Below are 25,522 nucleotides of genomic sequence, written 5' to 3'. Positions count from 1 at the left end.
CACAGTCCTGGTCAACCTGCTGTAGTTGACCCTGCACTGAGCAAGATTGGACTACAGACTCTCAAGAGGTCCCTTCCAACCTCAGTGATTCTGTGAAATCCTCAACTAGGCACCCAAGGCCTTGCTTCTGCATCATGTCTGTACAATAAGGAGTTGCCTGATGCAGTGCTCCCATTTACAGGGCTGAAAGGGCTGAAGGTTTCTAGAACAGTTCCAGACCCCTAACGAAGAAGAAATAAGCAGGAACAGTGCAAGATCCTCCCCTCCCTCTGCACCATGGGAAGGGCTGCTAATCCAGCTGGGGTTCACTTACTGCTGGTAATCAGCAATAGGATGAACAGGCCTCTAAGACCCTTTGCCACCAGCACAAGTGACATCGATAGGAGGGCTGCTGAAAGAGGGGCAGCATTTTCCTAGGTCAATCCAAGAGGAATACCAAATAAAACCAGGTGTTTTACTTAAAAGCTGGAATCTAGTTCCAAAGTGTTACTTGTACCTTCAACATTCAGGATCATGGTATGCTAAAAAAACCCCTTTGTATTACAACATAAATAATATTAGAAGTGCCTAAAAACTGTTCAAAAGTAAATGCTTTTTCTCATAACATAGTCTTTCACACTTTAGCAGATCGAATATTCACTGCAGGAAGCAAATTTTTAAGTATCCCCTATTTCAGCTTTTTTTATAATGGAATTAATCCTGAGCCATTTTAGATAGGTAGTTAACAGAGAAATATATGACTCTGAGCATTTATAGTACTGGTGCTTACCTGAGATGTCCCGAAGCAAAAATCTTTATTCAAATACAACAAGAGGTCCACACTTTCCAAGGTTTTTCTTTTTTTTTTTTTTTTTTATCTAGAAACCAATATATACAGGAAGTGCTATTAAAAAAAAAAGTAATCTAGTATGTAACATGTTTTTAAAACATCTTAATTCATATAAAAGATGAGCATACTATAACCAAGTAAGTAATAAGTGAGAACATTCCTGTTACTTAACTATTTTTCAGCAGTAAATTTTGAAGAAAGGGTCAGCAGAGGAGTGCAACACATAACTTTGTTCAAGTAGAATTTGAGATGTCAAAGCCAGCTTTAAACTCATAAACTAGCAAATCCTGCAACCCTATTGATATCTGTGCCACTAAGCAGACATAATTTTGTCCACTTTTCTTTGCAATATTGTAGGAGATGACTCAGAAAACTGAATCCTGTAGTTTCAGAAGTGTGGACTTCTTCAAGTCAGCATTGTCATCAAAACACCAAATTCCAGCACAGGACCATCAGGTATTCCAGGAACTCATCCCTAAAATAGTTACTGAGGACTTTTACTCACACCTCAGAATGGAAATCTGGATAAGTATCTCATCACAACTTCCAAGCTTACTTCCTCCCCTCCCCATGGCCCCACCAGCTTTCTTCAGGGCTTTCTACAACTTCACTGTATCCAAGTGCAGGAGCTAAGGCACCCTTTGTGTTGATGATGGGTTGCTCAGTTATTAAAATGATATATGTTTTGTCCATTAAACAATTCACCCAGAACTCAGTTCAGGTCTAGGCAGCCAGAATGAGGATCACTGTGATGTGGGGAGGTTGATGGAACTGAAGTATTATTGGAGGTTTGACTGTGAGGCAGTTGGAGCGAATGAGTTGTGCAGGGATAACGCAGGTTACAAGCACTTGGTGTGTTCTGCTAAGGGCACACTCTTTTGTTCAGACAAGGAACTTCACAAAGGAAGCATCTCCACAAGACAGATGAGCTGGTAGGAAGCTCACGACGGGCAATGTTCTCAGCAAAACTAGGGGAAAGGTAATTCTGGCAGGGAGAGATGGTGACCACTGACTCATAGATCGCTGGCTCAAGAAACCCCCCAGACCCAAGAGCTGTTCAGACTGAGCATGTGAACAAATTAATATGAGAAGCGAGAGAATTATTTGACAAATGGGAAACGCAGTACAAAGTGATGAGGAAGCTGGATAACCTGTAGCCAGTGAAGGCTGATGTCTTTGCATGCAAAACTGTGTGAAGAGCGTGCAGCTTTGACAGTTGGGGAGGCAGGCGTTTGTGGGTTACCACCTAGCTCCCTACTTTGCACAAACTAGAATAAAGGAATAAGGAATACCTCGACTTGGTGTGTGAGTTAGCACTGCACACTAGGTAATGAAGCCACTTATGGGACAATTGCCTAAAAAAAGTGTGCATTTTCTTTTCTTGAGGTACCTTGCAGAGGGGGAATGTATGGGGATGTGTATCAGATATTTTTTTATCAGCCCAGCAAGCAATTCTACCAAGAAAGAGATGTAAAAATTAAAACCTGACAAACTGCCTTGGTAGAAACAGCAAGGTGTCTCCCATGTATTTTGCTCCCTGAAGAACATCAGCTCTTCCACTGTATTCATCATACTGTACTTCTTTTTGTTTCTCCGTGTTGTAAAGCCAGAACAATAAGTGCAATGTTTCTGTGAAAAGCAATGCTAGTCTAGATTCTGCCATTTGTCCTGCAGAAACTCACGACCCCTTCAAGAAGAACAGAGAGGCTTTGCCCTAGGTCTGCCATCCCACACAGGCTCTGAGGACCTTGCGTAAGCAAAGCAGTCAGGTTACCATTGTGACTCACATGTACAAGACACCAGGGTGCAGAAGGACACCTGAGCTCTAAGAGTGGTAATGTAACGTGGTCTGCACACCATGACTCTCTCCAGGCTGGTTTATTATTCCCCTCATTTGGCAGTACAGTCATGCTGCACTGCCACACTGGCAACGTTGCCTTCCAGCTCACAACCACACGCACAATGTTCTGTGTGTGAGTTACCCAGGGCTCTCCACAAGGGCGGCAGGTCCTTTGGAGCGCTCTCCTGCTCATGCCATCTCTCCCATGCAGACTGCCATGGTGACAGGCTACTTCTGAGGATGCCACCTGTCTGACAGTTCAAAAGCCTTGCATCCCCTGCTACTCCCTCCCCTAGCCCCCCCTGGGCACAGAGGATTTGTGGGTGGGGAAGGAGTGCAGAGGGACTCCCCATTCCTCTTTCAACTGCACAATTTGTCCCAGGAATTTGCAGTACTTGAGTCTGTGTCCTCAGGCTGCTCTGAAAAATAAAGTAAGATAACCCAGCAGCCAAACAAAATTCCCAGTCTCTTCACAGAGAGTTACTGTAAAAATATATTATATTTCCCTGATTTTTTTATTTTTAGGAAAGAAAAAAAAATTACTAAAAGTAGACTGATTACTATGAGAGACCTACAAAGGGAATGCTTAGTGATCTGTATACCTCTGTCAGCCCAGAGGTGACATGAGTCATAGCAGTGTCAGAACGTGGCACCTAACTGCTTTATCACTGCTCTGAGAGGAGAGGAAGTTTATCATCATCTGCTCCGTGCTCTAAGGGGAGGGCTCCTAAGAGCACTGGAGGCCATCACTACTGAAAGGTCACTGGCTTTTGGCCAACAGCCTCCAAGACAACTGAAACAGAGCACATGAGATCCTTCTTATTCTTTTAGGTAGACAAATGTTAAGTAATCTTCTTAATTAAACACAGTAAGGAAGCTAAGACCTCAGCATTGATCCCTGAAATAAGTGCTTCTTCATTCATTACAGTAATGCCAGGATTTTTAAATGGAATGGGGAATTGGTGTACCAGGTAACTGAAGATTATGACCCTGAAAAGTACTTCATCAACCTGTACAGAAAAATGCCTGGCACAGGAATTGTGCTTTGCTCTACTCAGTTTTATTTTGCATCGTTTACTTGTCAAAAACACAATAAAATAAAATAAAATTAACAACAACAACAAAAAAAAAAAAAAAAACACTCCACTAGGAAGCATGGCATTTCTATTTCTCCCACAGGAAAAAAACTTATTAGACAAACAGCAGTGACTTTTAGAAGAAAAAGGTGCCGCCCATATACACTGCGGTTTGAAGTCATGTATTCAGAAAACCACAGCTCCCAGCACAGGGAAATGTTCTCCAAAACCTGGGTAAGAGCAGAGCTGTAGGAACAAGCTCTGGAAGGAGGAAGTTTAACTTACTGAACGTAACTGCAGAATTTATGGATATGCTGCCACATGTAAGTAAAGCTGCCTGTGGGAAACAGGTGCAGCTGGGGATTACAAAACCCTGTTATTTTCCAAGGAAGGACACAAACCGGGGGAGGTCCCACAATTATCTGCAGTGAAACTGCATTTAAGGCTGGGGACAGCAACTGCCCTATTCTAGTACCATCAGCTTTCATCAGACAGTGTGGGGCAGCAGCTGAAGACAGAGACTAGAGCTCTGTGCACACCTCTGCCATTGACCTGTCCTCTGTCCTTAGGCAAGCTGTTTGACATGAGCATGCTATTCAGTCTGTAACACCATTGGCACTGCAGTTATGGCAATGTATTTTTATTTTGTCCTGCAGACAGGATGTGATCTCAGCTGAGAACTTCTGACACTATAGTAAACATAAATGACTTAATCCAGAACAGAAATATAAATCAACTTCCTTCTTTTCCCAGAAAATTAAATAAAGGATGTCTTAAATCACCCACGTCTCAACATAATCAACAAAATGACCTAGGCGATTGGACAATTTCCCAGCTCCAAGCCTTCTAAGGGATTGCCTAATAGCAAGCCTTCTCTTGAACCAATAACTGAAAGAAAATAGCATTTTTTTAGTCTTCCTAGCTATTCCTACCTTTGTCTTGCTGAGAGATCTTAGGAACAGATCTATTCTTCCCTCCCTTGCCTTTCACCCGCCAAACTCACCTAGCATAAACTGCAGTGTATTTTACTTAACTGACTATACTTTAAATATGGTGGTGGAAAAAGAAAGCCTGATAGGTATAGACTTTTCAGAAGTATAGGTTGAGAAATACTACAGATTTTTTCCTCAGGCTGCCAGTCTGTGACAAGTGGGGTTGATACTGTCTTTATGAATGACTTGGATGATGGGATTGAAAGCACCCTCAGCGAGTATGCTGATGGCACCAAACTGGTTAGTGAGGTGGACACAACAGAAGGGAGACCCACCTTACAGAGACACCTGGACAGGTTGGAAGAGTGGGTTAGCAAGAACAGTATGAAGTTTAACAAAGACACATGTAAAGGCCCGCATCTGGTCAGGATAACCAAATTGTCCAGCACAAGCTAGGCAGCTGGGGAGCCACAGCAGCCACCCACCAGGGCCCTGGCAGTCCTGTTGAACAAGAAGCTGAACATGAGTCAGCAGAGTTCTGCTGCAGCTTCAAGGGCAAATCAGATCCTGGGCTGCGTCCACAGGGGCATTACTAGCAGAGATACAGATGGGATCATCCCAATTTGCTCAGCACTTGTCAGGCTGCACCTGGAGTGTTGTATTCAGTTCTGGTCCCCACAGTTCAAGAAAGATGTGGACAGACTGGAGAAGGTCCAAAGGAGGGCCATGAAGATGACAAAAGGGCTGGAGAACCTACTCTATGAGGAAAGAATAAAACAGGTCTCTTCTCCTTGGAGGAGACTCAGGAGTCACTTCATCACAGTTTTCCAGTACTTAAAGGTCATCTACAAAGAACGCATAGGCTTTCTCTTCACAAGGAGCCGCATGGAAGACAAGGGGCAATGGGTGCAAGTTGTACCAGGAGAGATTTCATCTCAACATAAGAAAGAATATTTTTGCAATGCACTCATTCACTCCAGTGAACAACCTCCCCAGGGACATGGTAGAGTCCCCACCACCAGAGGTTTGCAAGATGCAGTCGGACAGGTTGCTGTGTAATCTCATCTGAACTCCCTTCCCCACAAAAGGTTGGAACAGATGATCTTTTGAGGTCCATACCAATATGGCCTATTCTATGATTCAATGAAAGGAATCAGGATCATAACTAAATTATATTTCAACTCATTTTTGTGAATGAGCCTGGGAATGCAACATAGTACTTGGGATAAATTCCAAGGTTTTAGATTACAGCATATAGTGCTAATTGAGGTGATGAAATAACAGACACTGCAGTTAAGTGAACTAATTATAAGATCGGAAACTTTGTAAAAATCAGGATAGGTAAAATATTAATGCAACTAAACAGAGAGAGGTGAATGGTATGACTGGAAAGTAAGAAAATTAATTCTGTTTAGATTAAATTTATGGGAAAATAACCCAACAGCAGTCTTGACACATGGGAGCAGGCACCAGAGACCTATGATGTCAAAATGAAAAACCATGGCTAAGGCATCATTTAGGGTAGGAAATACATAAGCCTCATGTAACAAAGAGGAGGAAAGAGAAGTGACCACTCAGGTTCTCTGCTCCATACTGCATCTCTAAAACAACACAAAATTCAGTGTGAACGCTCTAGTCTGCCTTAGGTCATCATCATACTAGCTCCATATTCTCCCAGCAGGCATGGCACACCTCTCCTTCAGTGTTAAACGGAGTGATTTAACACAGGCCAGAGAGCTTCCAGCGTGGCTGTCAGTCAATTTTAAAAGCCATTGCCAATCAATCACAAGAAATATCTCAAGGAAAAGTGTATGATAGGTCTTTGGGATGCTTTCTGGCTACACAGAAGGAAGCATTAAGTGACTTATGGAGAATGGGTATTAGCAGAAGCAAAAGTTGAAGCTGATCCAAGAAAAAGCAAGGGTATATGTGAAGAAATCAAGAAGTCCAGATCCTAAATACTGCTTTTAGGTACCTATATCCATCTTTCAGGTTTTACTGACATAATCAAAATTAAAGGTCAGTTCTTAGCTGAAAACTTCAAGTTTATGGTTTCTGCAAAATTATGGCAAATCTATATTTATTTCACTTTGAGAAATAAATTACCTTTCTGTATCAAAAAACATATTTAACACTTCTGTATAACCAGGTGTAAGCCATTCTTTCTCAAGTATGTTGCTGGCATCATCCTTTGCAGATAAATAGATTAAAAGTCATTGGAGATGAAAACCGAATTACCAAGAAGGGAATGAGATTGACTACACAGTTTTTTCCTTCTCTGCCATCTATGATGCTCTAGATATCTTAAAATGCTACAACAACAACAAAACCCCAAAAAACACCACCACTTGTTCAATAGCTAAGTTTTCAGGGATAATGTAAGACACAAAGAAGTATGTCTTCAATCTATGTTGTGGATGGTAGAAAAGGGAACAGAGACACAGCTCCTGGATATAATAAACTAATCAGAAAATGCAGTTACAAATGAAATATTCTCAGAAGGAAATCTTCAAGCATTTTACACATAATAGAAAAATATTTTCTTGAAAATTAATGCTGAGAAGATAAGGAAGGCACCAGTCAGGCATGCTATAATTACAGAAATTGAAACCCAGCTAACATAAAGATCATGCACAAACAGCTGAATAAAGGATATTGTTATTTCATGAGGCGGCTGTTAGGAAATGAAACAGTAGGAAGCAGGTAATAACAAGACACAAAAAAGAGAAATAGTCTAATGTCAAAGTGGTACTCATGTACAGTTGCATTTTATAAGATGTTTTTGCATAAAATAAGAATGCTTAGAAAAAGCATGGGGAAGAAAAATAGTGCAAACTTATGTATAAAAGATAAAGAAAAGCAGTAATTCAGAGAGGAAAGACAAGACCCAGAATTACACCTTCTCAACTCCCTGTAATAGAGCATATACAGATAAAATTGTACATGAGTGTGGACTGTATGATAGAAAGAGTATGAAATGTATGTTGAGGTGATTTTGGGATCAGTGATTTCAGAGAAAGTCTCAAAAATATCTCTTAAGAACTAAACACAACCATGTAAATCTCTTTGGTCAACCCTTCCATAGTTGTGCTATTTCCAATGAATATATAAATGTGGCCAATACAATGTGAAGACTTGGTGAGAATAAAGAATATATCCAAACAGTAACAGTTAAGAACAATAGCCCAGTGCAGCAGCTGAGCATCACTACAGAGGGCAGACATAGCCTCTGGGCTTGAAACTTTGGATCAGAGGAGTCAAGGGAGCAGCCTTTTCTTCACAGGCAGGCTGAAAGCACCATCTATTAGATTTCCTCTTCCATTTGATTTTAATTGATTATGTTTGTTGAACTCATTCCTTTTTGTCACAGTATATTGTGTTAGTCTTCTAAGAGCCATTGAAATGAGTTCAAGATGAAATAATCAAAATTAAGTCAGTGATAGGAAAGCATTGGTATACACTTCTGACTTACTATTTTTAAAATAGAAAATAAATCCTCAGATCTATCAATCTCCAAGCTGCAGATGCAGATGCAGTAAAATCTTCATAACCCTCAACCACCCAGCTTCACCTTTCTTACTCACAATGCCTTTTTTTCAGATCATTAAGGAGATGCAGGCACCCTGCCAGACACAGATGTCTGAAAAGTAAGTTGCAGCAGTAACAAGCTTAGCAAAAGCTCCAGAAGCTCCTGTTGGCTCAGAACAGATAACTAACAGCTACTGACAACAAAGCTCTTGCTTCGCATTTCATCATATGAAAATACAAATAAACCCAGATACCAAATCTAATCACAGGCAGCAATTTGATCAAGACACTTTAAGGTACAGAATGGAGAGCACAAGTACAAGACTTATACTGATATTTTCATATAGGATTCTGAAAATAGTTACACCGACCTTGCTCGGTGTTGCAGTGAAGTGCTCTGATTATTTCCCTGCCATTGCTCAAACCCACCCAAGCTATGCCACTAATTTATTTTTTAGCCTTGTGACAGCAAAAATCCAGAGTAAGGGGAAGGTATGACAATTTTGACCAAAAAAATCCTAAAATATTTTCTAGTCTTTTTCAGATGCATGAAAAATAGCTCAAGATCACTGCAAGGGATGCTCAGAGCCTTTTATTGCTGTGGGAGTCTCTACTGCATGGTATGTCAGATGGGACTCTGGGAGATAGAGGTTCAACTTTCTGAATTGCCTGATAAGCTACCAAAGAATATGCCGTTTTTCACTGAAATGGAATGAAAGCAATTCAAGCAAGCAAAGATAAGAATTCATAACCAGAAAAATAACTCAAACAAATGAAACAGTACTGAAAAGATGCTTTTGACAGGTGTAGGAAGAGGAGAAGGTGGTACTGCACCATAGGTAGCAACTGCTGCTTCAGGAATATGGGAAGCTCTGTGTTGGAAAAGGTTCAGAAAGGTTCAGAAAGCCACTGGTTTTCATGTGAATGCCTTGGAAACACATCCATGCATAGCAAATCTGGCCGGAAACTGCAGAGAAAAGTGGAGTTACTGAGAAACTAAACAAGTAAGGCAGGGTAGGTGCATGGGTTTCTTTGTGCCTCACAAACTCAGCTGTGCAGGACAGGTTGCTGCTGGGACTAATGATGGCAGAACCAAACTTCAGGTATGAGTGACTCCACCTAGAACCAGTTAGTTTTCAGTCCTCCCCTGTCACAGAAAACCAACTTTAAGAATAAAGAGGCATAAATAGTTTGGGGTTGAAGATTTGAACTTGAAATTGGTATCTCACTGATTAGGACAACAGCAGCTTGTGAATTTCTGCTGATGTACAAGAGTACAAAGTAAGAGAGACCACTGCTTAAACCAGAAAAGCCCACACTTACTCCACCAACAGACCTGTCAGTCCTTGATGACCACAGCCAATGCAGCATGGTGAAGGCAGAAGCAGAGTTGCCTGGGGGCAAGAAAAAGCAGAACACAGAAGGCTCTGTGGACCAAATCCCTCTGAATTCACCTGGCTGCCAGGATTTTGTGCATTGTAACCAGAATCACAAATGTCTCTGTAGTCCGTGTGTGGCTCAACCCTGTGAAGCCTGCTCATAGAGTCAGCATTTGTGGGAGGTGTCACACTGCCCAAGTACATGCTGTGTAGTTCACATTCATACAGCAGTACATCTCTCCAAGACTTTGGTCTATGGCCTTAAGTTTTTCCATATTTAGACAAAAGAAATGCAAAACCACAGGTTCAGCCTCCAGGAAGGAGCTGGGAATGTCTTTGCTCAAACTGCCTAGCACTCCAGTCTGGCAAAGCAGGATTTTTAGTGAGTCATAGTTGATGAAAGCGGAAACCAAAAATGTGATCTGAAAGACAGCATAACTGATGATGAAAAGCAAATGCTATCAAATGATGTTTTCTATGGTGACTAGCCTAGACACAGCACTTTGACAATACCCGTGATATTTTAAGTTGAAATAAAACAACAAAATTTGCTTTCACATTGCAGTCAACCACTGAGTCACAAGCAAGCACAGAAGTGCAACAATAAGCACACAGATAATATAGAGAGCTCTGATCAGTTCACTAGCAACACAGAACCACTGCCACAAAATCAGCAACATCCTCTCTTTCAGAGCTGGAGTATCTTTCCTCCAAATACCAATGTCCAACAGAACCAATGAGAAGAAGACAAAAGAAAGGAGTGAGCATACACTAGTAAACCATAATTTATAGGATTTCCTAATACTGCTGTTCTAAAATATGGTGAATCAAAAAATTGCTGCCACAACCATCCTGTGCTAGAGTATTAGAAACTCAGCAGCGTTACCTCCCAGTAACGTGTAATTACCGTTTATTATTCTGGTCCTCTTATGTGAAAAACTTCATGGCTTGGCAGACTGTGTTTTGGGATTCATCTTCTACTACTGTTCATAACACTACATCTTTGATTTTTATTTTAATTTGCAAACTTTACTGTGGACCTTTTTGAGTCCCTTGTACTGCAGATTTGCTTATTGTTGATTTGTGCTTTTGAGAGAACTGATGAAATCAGACCTACAGCTGAACAAACGGAACAATAGTGTTAAGCTTTCCCAATATTTTTCTTCCAAATTTGTCTTTCATACTACTAAAGCTTACTCTTTTTATTTGATTTTCTCTGTTTGCACCCAATATTTGGATTGTAGATAATCTTTTCTCTTACATGTTTTTGGCATTTCCTGCTGCTAAATCTACATAAAGAATCATCATTTAAGACAGTGGTCCAAAATAAAAACCCTATCTCATAATGTTATCAGCCTGGTGTACAGATTTGCTTGCAAGATGCTTAGTCTTTTACGTTCTGCATTTACTATGCACTTTGTGATGCCCAATCTATGCTGCACTGTGTGCACACAACGCTCTGGAATTAACAGTCAGGGCAACAGGATTATAATCGTGTGTAATCACACCATGAAGGCAAAATTACAAAGCAATTGCAGAATACTGCACTCCCTAAGCCTCAGCCTGTCATTGCTGCAGTCCCCATCGCTTTTCCCCTTCATTGGTGAACCTGTTGATACTGCAGTTTGAGATTTACATGGCTTTCCAAGGCCCTCCATCCATACCCTTATCCTCCAGGGCTCTAAAGACATGAACTAATGTGGAAAAAAAACCAGCCATCATTAAACCAAAGATAAAAGCTAAAAATTCTAACCCTGATTCGACCCGTGACTTTCTTTGGACTCTGCATTAAGCTCTCACATTTGTTTCTGTTGCCTGGTCTATAAAGGTTTAAAAGATAGCTAAAAGTCCTATTGGAATTGAGTGAATTAACATTTTTTAGATTAATTCTTCCCTTTGTTCCTTTTCACAAATTGTTTGCAATCAGAGTATAAATTTATTTATTATTCAGAACGATAGCAAATTTCTTTTGTCATTAATCGTTAACCAACTGATAAATCTAAAATACTGAAATAATAATATTAGAATCAAATATGCCATCTGAAACCTTTTCCAGGTTGGTTAACTCCATAAATTAAATTAGAAAAAAACCAAAAATAGCACAAGATTTATAGAATTTGTCAGTGGAGAGCAAGATCAGAATGCTGAATTTTTAGTGGCAGTACTAAGCATTTAGTATATTATTATATTCGCTGCAGATTTGGCCCTGCTCTGCCAAGACACCAGGCAGCTTCTACTCTATCCCAAGGTGTAAGCTTTTTTTGGGAAATTTCTAGTTGGAGTTTATAAATCCATGATACCTGATCTTGAAACAAAATAACCAAGAGCAAAACCTACATAGATTCCAGGCATTATGTTTAGGAAAAAAATACCCTCGGTAACTAACAAACAGATTCATTCAGCAAAGCATTAGAAAACTATTCTCTCAGGTATTAGTGGATCATCGAAGTCCAGATGCCACAGTCCTAACTCCAGACCAAGCAGACACCACTCCGCCAGCATTAGCTGCCTGATGAGTCTTTGAAAGCATGCTGCTTTCTAAGATGATGCTAAGATTGAATCTCTTCAAGTCTGATGGAGGACAAGATCAAAGACAGGGTCTAGAAGCAAAAAAATAAAAGGTGCAATTCAGTTAGACGGGTTTGCAGCTCTGTGCTTTGCGGGGAAATAACAAGTTTCACAACGAGGAAATACCAAATGGCAAAGGCCTGACAAGGTAATAGTTCTTCAGAATAGATGCCAGGAACTAGACCAGACTATATATTGCAGATGAATGAGCAGCGGCATGCTATTAGAAAAAAAGTCAAATGTTAGACAAACATATAAATGGCAAAAACATTATCAGACACAAGAATTTTTCCATTCTACTCAGCACTAATAAGGCTGGAGTTGAAGCAGTTGAAGTATATTGCCTAGGTTTTGGCACCACGCTTCAAAAAATCACGTGTACTAAGTTGGAGACAGTCCAGAGTAGAGAAACAGCAATGATGAGGCATCTGCAAAACACGAGCTATGAAGCAAGACTGAAATAATTGGGTTTATTTACTCTAAGGATGAAAAGACTGCATGAGCCAGAGGTGCAGAGGGGTGGAGAGGGAAAAGGGTTGAGGGAAAATGATGATAGTCTTTAAATATGTAAGAAGCTGCTTCAAATGGAAAAGTAAGAAATAATATACACTCTTGTCTATGGTGGCTACAACAGAAAGGCAGGCTTGTGGTGCAATAAGAGTGGCTGAACTTAAGGCTTGATGAAAAAACTTTCTGGTGCTAAAGGTAGTGAAGTACTGTAATAGATATCAAAAAGACATATGGTTTCTAACTAAAAAACTAAAGCTTTTTAAGAACAAATCAGGCAAATGCCTTCCTGGAGTAGATGAAAATTTCCAGTCCTTTACAGCCTTCTTTTCTGTCACTATGATCTGTGCTACACAGCTAATCTCTTGTGGCCCCACAAATTGCCTTGACTGTAGTTCTGTGCTTGTATTTTATTTCATTTATTTGCAAGTATTTAGTTACTTATTAAGCCCTTAGGTCAATTACATTAAGAAATTCAATACAAAAATGTAATAAAAGAAATGTAATACGTATTTTGGAAGAAAACAGGAATATGAGCTAATTAAGTAAATGTTTAAGGGATCTACATTTATTCCTTTTGCCCATATAGTTATTAAAGATTGCATGCTATGTTATCAGTCTATAATGAGATTTATAATCATTTACATTTCTCCAGGTTGTTTGATAGGTGAACATATAAAGCACATCTTCTTACTTTGAGATACCAGCCTCCTGAAAAGTTCATGCCTCAGTAAGTCTTTCAACACCATTTAACTCCCAATCCACTTACCTCTCTCCCTAAAAACCACTTTTGTATGGAAAAAACAAATTTTGATGGTTTTAATGCATAACTTCTTCCTGAGGCAGATTATTATTTACTCCTGTATCATGAAAATTTGCAGCAGTGTCCTTCACACCCACTGTCATGTCATGACAAAGTTCAGGGAATAGAGAAGCCATTACTGACTTGCAAAATGTTCATGACAATGAGCCACCAAACACAAATCTTCTATTTGCTCTTTAACAGGGCTATGCTGTGTGGAAAATAATGAAATCACAGTCATCCAATAAGTATATCACCTAAGTCATGTTGACAAGAACTGAGGAGATCAGAGCTCAATCCCTGATTCTGCCAACAGCCCAAACCATCCTAGTCAATGCATTTCACAACACTGTTTCTCTTTTTATCTCATCTTTGCAGATTATAGAATTCCTTTGGTATACTTCTTCTACATGTATGTATAAGCACTCATGTAATGCTAATAAATAATTAATAAGGTATACAGAGGTTCATATGAAACTATATAGGCAATGACTCCAGTGGATTCCAAACACGAACAGCTCTGACTATCCCTTAAATCAAAAACAACAGGAAAATGTCAACAGTGCTAATCTGCATGACATGCAGAAACAAAAAGTGATTGATTACTGATAGCAAAAGCCTAAAAGGCTATATCTTCTGGGTTAAATATTGATAATTCTCTATAAAGGCAAACACAGTTATTGCTGTTTTTCAGAAAATGGTCTTGGATCAATACTTACTTTGCAGATATTTGTTATGATAATCTATGTTTACTGTCATAGCCATCGAGGTCTATATCAGCCATAACTGAATGCACTTTCTAATGACAGTCAGTATATCTGATAATTAATGCATTTTATTTATAGCTTGCTACTTTTGGAAAAATTAAAAAAAAAAAAAGAAAAAAAGGACAAAAAGATTAATAAAAGAGCCTAATTAACAGCAGCTACCCTGCCCATGGCAGGAGGGTGGGAACTAGATGATCTTTAAGGTCACTTCCAACCCAAACCATTTTGTGATTCTATGATTCTAACTTTTGTTTGTGATTCACCCCTGGTTAGGGAGGAACAAGGTAAGTAGTCACTGGGACAGATAGAACAGCTGCTTATGGGTCTGATAGACTCCGTGTAAGCCTCCCACTGAAACTGGGAGCTTGCACAAAATCCTATAAGGAATATCCTGTTAAAGCTTTAACCCTGGTGACACTAGCAATCACATGGAATTGTCTGAACAAAACATAGCCTGTAACACAAAACAACATGCAATTGTTGTTAGCCTCATTTTTGTTTGTACATTTTGTTTTCTTAATTCCAAAGTGGATCACAATCCAGTCATTCTGTAGTTTCTGTGGCTAAGCAGCTAAACAGAGTACTTATTGCATAACTTCCCTTTGGGGATTCCCACTTTAATCTGGCCTGTTGACTTCAAGGCATAAAGAACCATGTTTGCTGTTCTTTGAATAATGACTTTGACTGTCATAAGTAGAGTCATTAGAAATTAGATCATCATTCTCCAGCTGCAGTCTTAGGGCAGATACTGTATTTTGGCCATCCCTAAGCAGCCAAATAAGGTCAGAACTGATAAAAAAAAGAAGCACTAGCTAGCTTCCTGCTACAGCCACTGACTTGGGAAGACTGTATCAACCCAAAGGATTTGCAAGATGCCATGAAAAAAAATTCTGTTTAGAGGTTAATATGGAGAAATAAATTTAGACTGGAGAAAGGACTTCACAATGATATACAGTCTGTACTGGTACAAAATATTTTCATGTCTTTTTTCAAAGTTATTTCTTTTCAGTGCTCACTTTTCTATCTTTACACCCAGGCTGAGGAAGAAATTGCATACAGATCCCTGGAGGTGGGTCAATGAGACTGAAAAATTTGTAAGCACTTTTGTGGATCTGCAAGGCTGGAGGAAGTAAGGGTTTACTTCTAAGTACTACCTCATTCAATTCACAGCACATTTTTTCATTGTAAATGGTGTGAAAACAAACAAATCATAGGTGCTTTTTGAATAGATCCTTGTACCTTATTTCTTTAATTCCTTCATGTACCATTTTCTTTTCCTATTTCTGCGGCTAAATTACAGCTTCTGTGAATACATATTAGTAAGGACAGGGGCTAGACTCACCTGCCCTAGACAGGTGCAATTTTCCAGAGTTTATTATTAAAACACCTAATACAAACATGTATATCACCTGGTCAGAAGGTTTACAGCTGAATAAATACTCCTTATAGGTATTAGATCCTGAAGACATCAGTCCCTCTCCATTCTTACTATGTGTTTTGATGATACAGTAGGTCTTTTGACCATCTAGAAGTTACATGGATTTTGTTGTACCCTCACGGCATGGAAAAATGATTAATATTTTCTGTCTGGATAACAGCATTGTTGCATTCATTATAGCTAATATGATTCTTATTCTATTTATTGCTATTAGCATTGCTTCTAATAGTACTGTTATTTGGCTGTAATTGTCAGATAAGTAGTGCAAAAAGTGCATGTGAAGAAAGGAAAACAAGGAACAGAATTTTGCTCTGGACTGCACAGAATTCAGAGTCAGACCTTGGAAAAAACTTTGGGTTTAACATTGACACAACAGAATCTCTTCACAGCACTTGTCTGCAAAACACTCACCTTGAGTTTTCATAAACCATGCTCCCCATTGGGTGCCACTCTGGCAGTATGGAAGATGAAAAGAGGTTTTCTCACTCATCTAAACAGTTGAGGAAAGGTACGCAGCTCCCTGAAAAGACAACTAAGCGACCTTTCTGCTTGAAATTTTGCTTTTGTGCTGGGTACCTACAATTCTGAAAACAGCAAGAATGGCTGTGATGAAACTAACTGAAGAAAGGGAGGCAACTAATTGAAGAAAGGGAAGCAAGAGACATCCAAGTTCTGGGATATTCCACCTTCAACAGCTGAAGACTGCACAGGAGACCAGCATGGAGAAACTTCACGTGTTGCACAGAGAACACCTCTTCAGATTTCACCTCAGCCCTGCTGAGTAACTGCCAGTCGGCCTAAAGGAGGACAGCACGCTTGTGAATAGGGGGGTTTAAGTCAGGACACCAATGGTTTTACATTTCATGGGCCATTTTCATTACCTCTGTGTATGCTGAAGTTCTATCTAACAATGAATGGTTCAAGTTCCCTGTAAGATGGTATGAATCTTCTTTTTTTATTATTTTTCAAAAATTCTGTTTTGCTCTGAAAAAGTATGCTGTATAAATGTATGGGATATGCAGAAGGTAAGATAAACTTAAAATATTTATAAATTTTAAGAAAACATGCTGTTGCTCAATACTGCTTTCATCAAAGATGCACTTACTCCACCTTAAAAATGAACATCAAAAGGTACTTGGCAGAAGTGAACATAACATGATGAGATTTTTGAATTTAAACTGTGAGCCAATGACTGAATATTAAGTAGCAGCTTTCTTTACATCAATAAATTCTCCTTTTAGAATGCATTTTGCTCTTTGAACTAGAAGACAACCCTGGTGTTAAAATTCACTAATGAATCATGCTTCAGTTGTAGCTTTTCTTAGCAGCTGCATCCACATCACAGAGGTACCTGGCTGCACACTCCTTTGGACCATTCCATCTAACAACCTAGCTGTCCTCAGCTCACTTCTAAATTGCTCATGGAGCTCTGTCTGCATTTCTGTCTTCAGCCTCACTTTACAACAAAATGAAAACTAAATTTTCTCTTCTAATTGCAGGAAATTTAATACTTCTCTTGGAAGCCTCCATATTTCTGCATTACAACCAGCAGAAAGCACAGGGAACTAAAGACCAGATGAGAAGACATATGGAAAGTCTCAAGGATCTGCAAGGATTGTGGTTTTGTTAGCCTCAGTAGACAGTCTGAGCCACCACAGAGATATTCTAGGGGATCTAAAAAGGGGAAGTGGACCTCAGATGTACCACTGGATTATATCTTGGCTGGTATTCAGACCTAGGTTTAAGTCCTAATCAACATCAGGATTTGGGTTTGGCTTCAGCAAAATCATTTTTTTACCATGGTAGAAGTTTTGCAGTTAAACTTACTGGTTTAGCACTGATAAGAACACTTCTCAGCTGTGTTTTGCCCAGCTTAGCTTAATTCCTGTGCGAGCTCCAGTGAGCCCCTGAGCTGCCCCCTGCCTTGCTACGCTGCCCAGTCTGAGCCATAGCCCCTCTTGTTTGTTCCATCCAAATTTTTCAAGCCCAGGATTCCCACTATGTGTTTTCTATCACAAGTGGACCCTGACGCTGGCTGGAGCATCATAAATCTAAAAAAAAAATGCACACTGTCCTGAATAGTGAAACCTTACAGACAACCTGTCCTTCTAAGGCTTTAGCTTAGTGTTGCAATTGGAAAAAGAGGGCTCTGCAGGATTAGGCAGAAGTAGAAATGAAGTGTACAAGTGACTACATGACCAGAGCTTTGACTCTTTTTAATCAATTAAAATTATGATTTTGGCTTAACTGTAAAGTTCTCAGTTTAGAATATTTCTATTTTCAAATGAAATCTTTCAGCACTATTGTTAGATAAGAAAAGGAACATCATCTCTGTCTTACATATATCACATGAACTGTGTGTTATTAATGTGCAAAGAAAAAGAAAAAATTAAAAATCAAATCCCAAAAACTTAGGAGTTATCAATTTGTAGTATTAAGTGTAGGCCTGGGAAGAGGAAAGGCTGCATCTTACCTGCTTATGTTTTTAAAAAGTGATCATATGTAAGTAATTATAGCAATACATCAGAACATACCCTGATTAACAAATCCTTATCTGCTGGTATGTAGATGTAGAACAGCAACTATTTCCTCTACAGCTGATCAAGCCATATTAGCTGGCTATGAAGAATGAAAATATTAATTCAAGGAGGTAATATTTCTGAGCTTTTCAGATTGGAACTACCCAAAATTTTAAGGTAAGGGGAGGAAGCTGGCAATAAAAGCAACATCTTGCAGCTAGACTTTGCCTAGCTCAAACTTAGACTTTGTCACCTCACTAAGTAGATCAATAAAAACTTTCTGACACACCTAAAAGAAAAAAATTACCCTCTGAAAGTTGGAAAAGGGATAAAGGGAGAAATAATTACAATACAGCAGGAAATTATTCCTCAATTTTTGTGGCCAGAAGAGCATTTTCAAAATATTAGTCATCTGTGAATCTCTTTTTCACAAGGCAGCATACTGCTGTCTCCACTATACCACTGGAGGAACAGTCTAGAAAGGTTAATCAACTCACCCATGAGTGACAAGGTGTAGAAATAGACCTTATGGCATCTGATTCTGTATCAGTTCACCTGTACATTTGATCCTATATGACTAGCTGTAAAATTTCCTGAGACCACTGACCTCGAGAACACTCTGAAGTTCTTGACGAACATTTTGAAACAGGCTTCACTCTGCTCTTACTTAGCTTCAGAACACCATGACAAGAACATTAAACACTAAAATTTGGTGTCAAGATGTTGTTAGACTTGTGATAATAATGACAAAAATGTAGATGTTCAATATGCAGCTTAGCTGAAAAGATTATCTCAAATATACTATAGTTGTACTACATTATTTGTTTTGCCCAGCTTTACTCTCGGGGCAGTTCATTCTTTAACCTTTCCCCACCAGCTAGCCTGGAGAAGCACAGAGCCCAGTTCCCAAAATAATGACCACCTCTGTGGTGCATTTTTGGGGATGTAACTGGGGTATCCCTGTTAAAAAGCTAAACAAAGTACCTCAAAGGAAAAAAATAACCTTAGTTTTCAACACTGCAAAAGCACACAGCGCTGTGTAAGTCAATTCCAAGACATCAAACACAGAAGATCTGGCACCCTCAATAGCAGCTCAACAGAAGCTCTCACACCATTGAGCATCTTTTACCAGTGTCCTCAAGCCTGACTAAAACCTCTGGACCATACCAGACCGTAAGTGAAAAGGGGTACATGCCACAGTGAGGGGATATGGACTACCTATAGGAAGCATTGTAAAAAGATGGGTCATATGAAAACCTTAACAAGAGCTGGAATTAGGTGAAATCTGTGGCATACTGATCGTTTAGGGTGACAGGGGATCAACAGTAAGGATTCCTGATATCAAGGACTTGTCTGTTGATGACTGAACAAAATGAAAATAGTAGTTTAACTGTAAACACCAGAAAAATCCCAAGTGCTAGAAAAATCCCAAAACCAGACTTTCTTGAGAGTTGTCATCCAGAAATGTGGGCTGAGGTTCCTGATGAATATAGGAAAAGCCACCCAAGCGATGAAATAGCCAAAACAGCCTCTGTGGGCTGTAACCATAATGGCTATCATGCAGTTATGTGGTGACAATACATCACTGCATCAGTGTAGTCACTAGTCAACTTAGTACTTAATTTGCAGCCACATTCCAAATCTCAAGGTAAGAGTTACATTCGTGGGTAGTTTGCAGTCGCCACATAAAGGCAAAATACATTAAAGTCCTTTAGCTGACAAAAGTTAAAGAATTAAATATTTTGCTTTGGGCTTAATAATGCCACGTTGTCAGTCTGAAAATAGAAATTTATGGATATATCTGTATATCTCTGACAGCTAAAGTGACATGCTCTGGCCTTTTTCACATATATTTTTAGCATGTTTTTATAAGACCACTCTCCTGACACAACAAAACACATATGTGCTGTGTTTATACTTCATTCACTTATGCACAACTGTAAACCTAATTCCAAATAGTAAAGAACTGAAGAGAGTGGAGAATATTTGCAAATCTAATTTTTGAACTCAAATAAATGAATCCGTTAATTGACCTGTATAACTAATGAACACCTAAACACTAATTTTCTTGTGGAGGCAAAAAGATTTAAAAGGCAATACAACAAAAATGAGGAGAAATAAAAACTTATGGATGCATATTAAACAGCTTCCATCCAAACAAAAACAAGGAAGGAAATTACCTTACAGTGCTTTCCACAGTTTGAGTGCCCCTAATATGTAATTAGTTAGTTTATGTTTAAGCGATACTTACTTTTACAAACTGATTTATCAGTATATCTGAAAGTGTTAAGAATGCCATTTCCCATAGCCACACAAAGTTGGAATAGGATTTTTAACAGGAAAATATCAAGATGCATTAGAAAGTCAAGGACTTACCAAAAAGTTCACATAATGTCTTCTTTACCTGTCCTACACACTGATTGATTTTAATTGGTTTTGATGTTTCTTTTTTCTCTTATCTGCCCAGAGACCATACTAAGTTACAATCCAGCCTTTCCCATTCCAAAGCTTTTAGAAAGGCAAAATTTAGAGAGGCAAAAGAAAAACAAACAAATAAACCTCACCAAAAACAACAAACCTGATACTTGTTGAGATTACATTAAGATCAAAATCCCTCCTTGCCTCCCCATCTCCCCCCCTCCCCCCTCCCCCTTATTGAGAATGGTATGAAAATAGAAAAAAAATTACAATGCTATCTCCAGGTCAGTTTGCTGATCTCTGATATAACTAATTCTTGGTTCTCTTTATGTCACTTAGTCATAGAATTTAACACTTACTGTATGCCTATAGGCATATCTGACCTTAAGGTAATATTCTTCTGCTCAGATAAGACAAACCTGTATTTGAAATAAAACATTTTCACCATTTGCTTATCATAAAAGGGGTGGAGGTGAGGTGGAGATAAGTTGTAACAGTGAAGGTATGCCAGATCTGGGGGCACTGGCATTCAGGAGGTGCTTGGCCCTGACTGTGCCCTCTGCTCTGGACAGCGTGAGTGGGAACCACCATCCCTCCATCTCTCCAAACAACCTGCACATGATAAAGCCCATGTCACATCCTGCATACATGTTATAAAAGTGTGATTAAGAATTCTGGACTTGAAGGGAATGGAGCTGCATATGGGGTGGGGATGAGGGAAATTACATTACTTTAGACTGGGAATGTTTTCAGTGTTTTAGAGCCTCCCCCAGAAAGTCAAAACTGTTAGACTGAGAAACACCAAACTGTAGGATGATTGCATTTCATTTCCTTTATCTGTACTAAACTGTGTACTGTTTGTACATGGACAATGAAGCTTTCAGAGGCACCTTCAAGAAGGAGGCCAGGACTCAAGTGTCTGCTCAGACCTCCTGGTTTCATCCCTGAGATCAGAGCCAGAAGCATCCCTGAAGAGTTTGGCAGTCACAGAGGAAAACCTCTAAAAGGACAATCCTTGCCAAATGGCATGTGCCTTCTCAGAAACCTTACATAGTCTCAGCTCCACTGGCTTAAGAAACTGTTCAGATATCCCTCAAGAGCACACAAAAATGTTAGTTATAAAAGTGTTGAATTGGAACTGGAGTGAAGGAGAAAAAGAGAATAATTGATTTGCTTGTCTGTTAAGAGGAAAGGAATGGCTACAAGGAGAATTGCAGGCTGGATAGTCATGGCTTTATATTTTCAAGAGAGGAACAAAAGCAGAACAAGCCTTCTGGCCTCTGAGCTTCTGCTTGACTCCCAGAGTACAAGGACTTCAAGGAAAGGAGCACAAGCAAAATTAAAAGCCCACAGAGAACAAGTAGAAAAGAGGCATTAAATCTGTTCACAATTCTGCAAAACTATTTCATTTTAAATCAAATCCTTTTGAAATGTAAAAGCAGAAATCAGGAACAAGAAGGTATTTCAATTGAATTAAGCTGTGAAAACAGAATAAGAACCATAAAAAAATGGCATGGGTGCAAAAATGCTGCAGCAAGAGTCTGACAGACTGCTGCGATGAAAAAGAACTGGGCTTTGTCTCCTGATCCTAAATACATGAGCTACCACAATCCTGCCTGTCATCTGGCAAGGTCGAGAGTATCTGTCTTCGCTTGTTACTTTTCTACCGTTTCTATCTCTCTTGGCTTCTAAAAGGAGTTATTTAAATCAGTATGGTATTTGCCCAGGCACAAACAACAACCACAGAAACATTTGCATCTAGATAGGCTCATCCATGTGTTATGGAAACCTGATGCACTGGAAGTAAAGCTGTGTATGAAAGCTAACATTTAATAAAGTTTTCTGAACTACATATAGACTATTAATCCTTTATGTGCCCCTCAGAAAATACAAACAATAAATTTAAAAAATGTTCTTTGTTCAAGAAGGTATAAGAAGCTCATAATGCTGGCCGGGAATAAGCTGCCATAAGATACAAGAAATATCTTTTCTAAGCCAAAGTGTTCCAGCTGATTGCAATAGTCTTGCATTAAAGAGTTTCACATGGTGTATTGGGTTTTTGTGGCCAGGTTTTGATAACAGGGGAGCTACAGGGGTGGCTTTTGTGAGAAGCTGCTAGAAGCTTCCCCCATGTCTGACAGAGCCAGTGCCAGCCGGCTCCAAGACAGACCCACCGCTGGCCAAGGCCGAGCCCATCAGCGATGGTTTTATTTCTTATTATACTAGTCTGATTTGATTGGTAATAAATTAAATTAATTTCCCCAAGCCAAACCTGTTTTGCCCGTAACAGTAATTGCTGAGTGATCTCCCTGTCCTTATCTTGACCCACAGGACTTTCATTTAATTTTCTCTCCCCTGTGCAGTTGAGGAGGGGAGTGATAGAGCGGTTTTGGTGGGCAACTGGCATCCAGTTAGGGTCAGCCCACCACACATGGCAACACAATGCTAAACCAGACAACTTATTATTACTATAAATAATCAAGTTAGATGTTAGACAGCAGCGGATAGTTCCGATAGCTCAATAACAATGGAATTTTGAAGTTATAAAATCATTTACATCCTAGAAGATCTCAAAACATGTTACTAACTTAGAGATCTTTTTATTCATTACAGGAATGACAGCACTTCTAAGGAAACAAAATGTACCTTTCACAATTAGCAATGAGGAAGGCAGAAGCAGAAGCATTTTCTCCCTGTTCTGTAAATATTGATTTAGTGGTTAGTTCTGAATAGTTTTAGTTGCACTGCTGTAAATGCAGTAACCTCCTCTTAATCATGCAATACATGGGGAAAAACACTTAATTAGTATGTCTCCCTCAGAAATTATTTACCTAATGAGATGCAATTGCAGTGAATGCTGCTTAATCAGAACGCTATTAACTTATATTCCACGCCATGATATATACTCAGTCATTACCAAGGCTTTATGTGGTGGTTAAGCAGGTGTTAAAATAGCTGCAAAATTTTGACTTTCCCTCATTTTGATACACAGGTTGCCAAAACCCCCCACCAGTTTACGTGAACAGAACGTGATTTCTGTTCCTGCCATTCTATTCAGGTATAGTATTTTATGTCAGCTGTCTCCCTAATTCTAAAATCACAGACCTAAAAACTGAATGCTAGGAAGTATTTGTAATTTGTTCTATTTGGGCAAACACTATAAATTCCTACCAATTACAGCACTTACTCATACAGCCATAGAAACTGCACATGCAAACGGAACTTGGGTCCCAAGTCTTCACAGATGATTATTCTCAAAATCTTTTACAGCCGTAAAAGCTACTTAATCAGGGCTCCAGGATACCTAACTATCTAACTAGATTTCCCAGCTAGCAAGGTACCCCAAACTAGCTGCAGGTCTGGTGGAAAAAACTAAAAGACTGCAGGTGTGTTGCCTTACCCTCTTTCTGCCTGCAGCTGCCCTGTGGAGAGCTGAGTGCCTGTGCTACTGCTGTTCATCTGTGAGACTGTGACATGAGACAAGGTGACAGTGTCACCGGTTCATCTGGTGAGGCGGCAGAGGCACACCAGGCAACCATGCTTCTGAAGAAACAGGGCCTTCACAGCCAGTGGCAGGTGAGATGTTTCCCAGTGAATAGTAGTACTTTAGGCTATAGAGACAGTCTGCCACCAAAATACGTTTTTAATACACACTTCTGCATTTTGAGCCAGAATACTGACCCATTTCCAGTTGTGGTACATTTTTACCAGATGGATAAACACTTCCAAGAAAACCTCACTGCAGGAACTACCAAGATGAACCTGAACTCACCTGCTCCTTCTTCCACACCACACAGTCAGCTCAAGATAGTTTTCCAAAGGCTAGATGGAGCTGACAGAGCTCAGATGATCCTCATCTAGCACTGTGATCTGTATGGCTGTGTCTGCGCTGTGCGGGCACTGTCCTCTCAGCAGTCATTTGGTCCTCTCAAGGCCAAATCCTCATCCACATTGTCATTGCACTGGAGCTCACTAGGCATGCCAGGGCAACACTGCTCCAACCAGGCCACCATGAACATTATCAAGGCCCATACAGAATATATCAACACTTCAGGTCATGTCCTCGGGCACTGTGGACAAATAAACAACCTGGAAAATCCTTGGCAGATGCAATCCAGCTTCACCAAGCTGCATCCTTTGATGGAAAGCATTGGAGGCACCAGACAGCACATTGCCGCACAGATCCCATGCAGGGCTGTTTCACGGCTGGAGCAGGCAATGCATCTGTAAGCACAAAGGAACACATTTCAGAGCAATGCCTGTTGTCGCGGTGTCACAAAATCTTTCTTTTTGGTATTCAAAATTAAGGATAATAGGTCCGTGGCATGTCAAGGTCTTACCTTCACAGTCTCACCACAGACTACCCAATCCACTTGATGGGCAAATGCATGTACCTATGACACACTTCTCTCAGTCTCACCTGTGTCTGCCCATCTCCATCACACAAAGTCCACTATCCTGTACTGACTGGGCAGCCAGACAGCCACTCTCACATGAGATGGCTTCTCAGGGCCAGGGGCTGGCTTGCACGGTGCCTTCTGGATGAAAGCAGGCAGAGAGGAAAGAAAGGAGGTGCGGTCTTAGCACTGCTCTCGCATGGAGAACCTCTCTCTATCCATTTCAGAATCACCACTGTATGCCAGGAACAGAGCCAGCTGAATCCTTGCCTAATGCAATTTGCTGCTGAAGCAAGAGTCACCCATCCTTGTCCAGGGACATCTCCAAAGTGCTCACATAGCAGTCAAGAGAGATTGCAACAACTAATATGTCTGTAGGAAGGAGCCACAAGTTCCCTTTATCCTGAAAATAATTTGGATAGTGTTCTTTCCTGGATCAAGATGTGCTGAGGGCATGCGGTGCTATCTCCTTGTATTCAGCTCAGGCCTTGTCACGGATGAAGTCATGCACTTCACTTGTAA

The 25,522-nt window shown here is 39.9% G+C and overlaps 1 long non-coding RNA gene across 1 annotated transcript in view; it reads right to left on the bottom strand.

Annotated features, from left to right (window-relative positions):
- The window catches only part of LOC308056280, a 31,819-nt gene extending 6,743 nt beyond the window's left edge, over positions 1 to 25,076 (bottom strand). Inside the window, exons 1-2 of the long non-coding RNA XR_013924764.1 lie at positions 9,542 to 25,076; positions 770 to 883 (exon numbers count right to left, since the gene is read on the bottom strand). This is a non-coding gene — a long non-coding RNA (uncharacterized lncRNA). The remainder of the gene's footprint in view (positions 1 to 769; positions 884 to 9,541) is intronic.
- Positions 25,077 to 25,522: the final 446 nt, after the last annotated feature.

This window comes from Falco punctatus (assembly GCF_963210335.1).
Source record: "Falco punctatus genome assembly, chromosome: Z".
Taxonomy (NCBI): Eukaryota; Metazoa; Chordata; class Aves; order Falconiformes; family Falconidae; genus Falco; species Falco punctatus.
The sequence above is the reverse complement of the archived record's forward strand: the minus strand, read 5'-3'. Positions and strand labels throughout refer to the sequence as shown.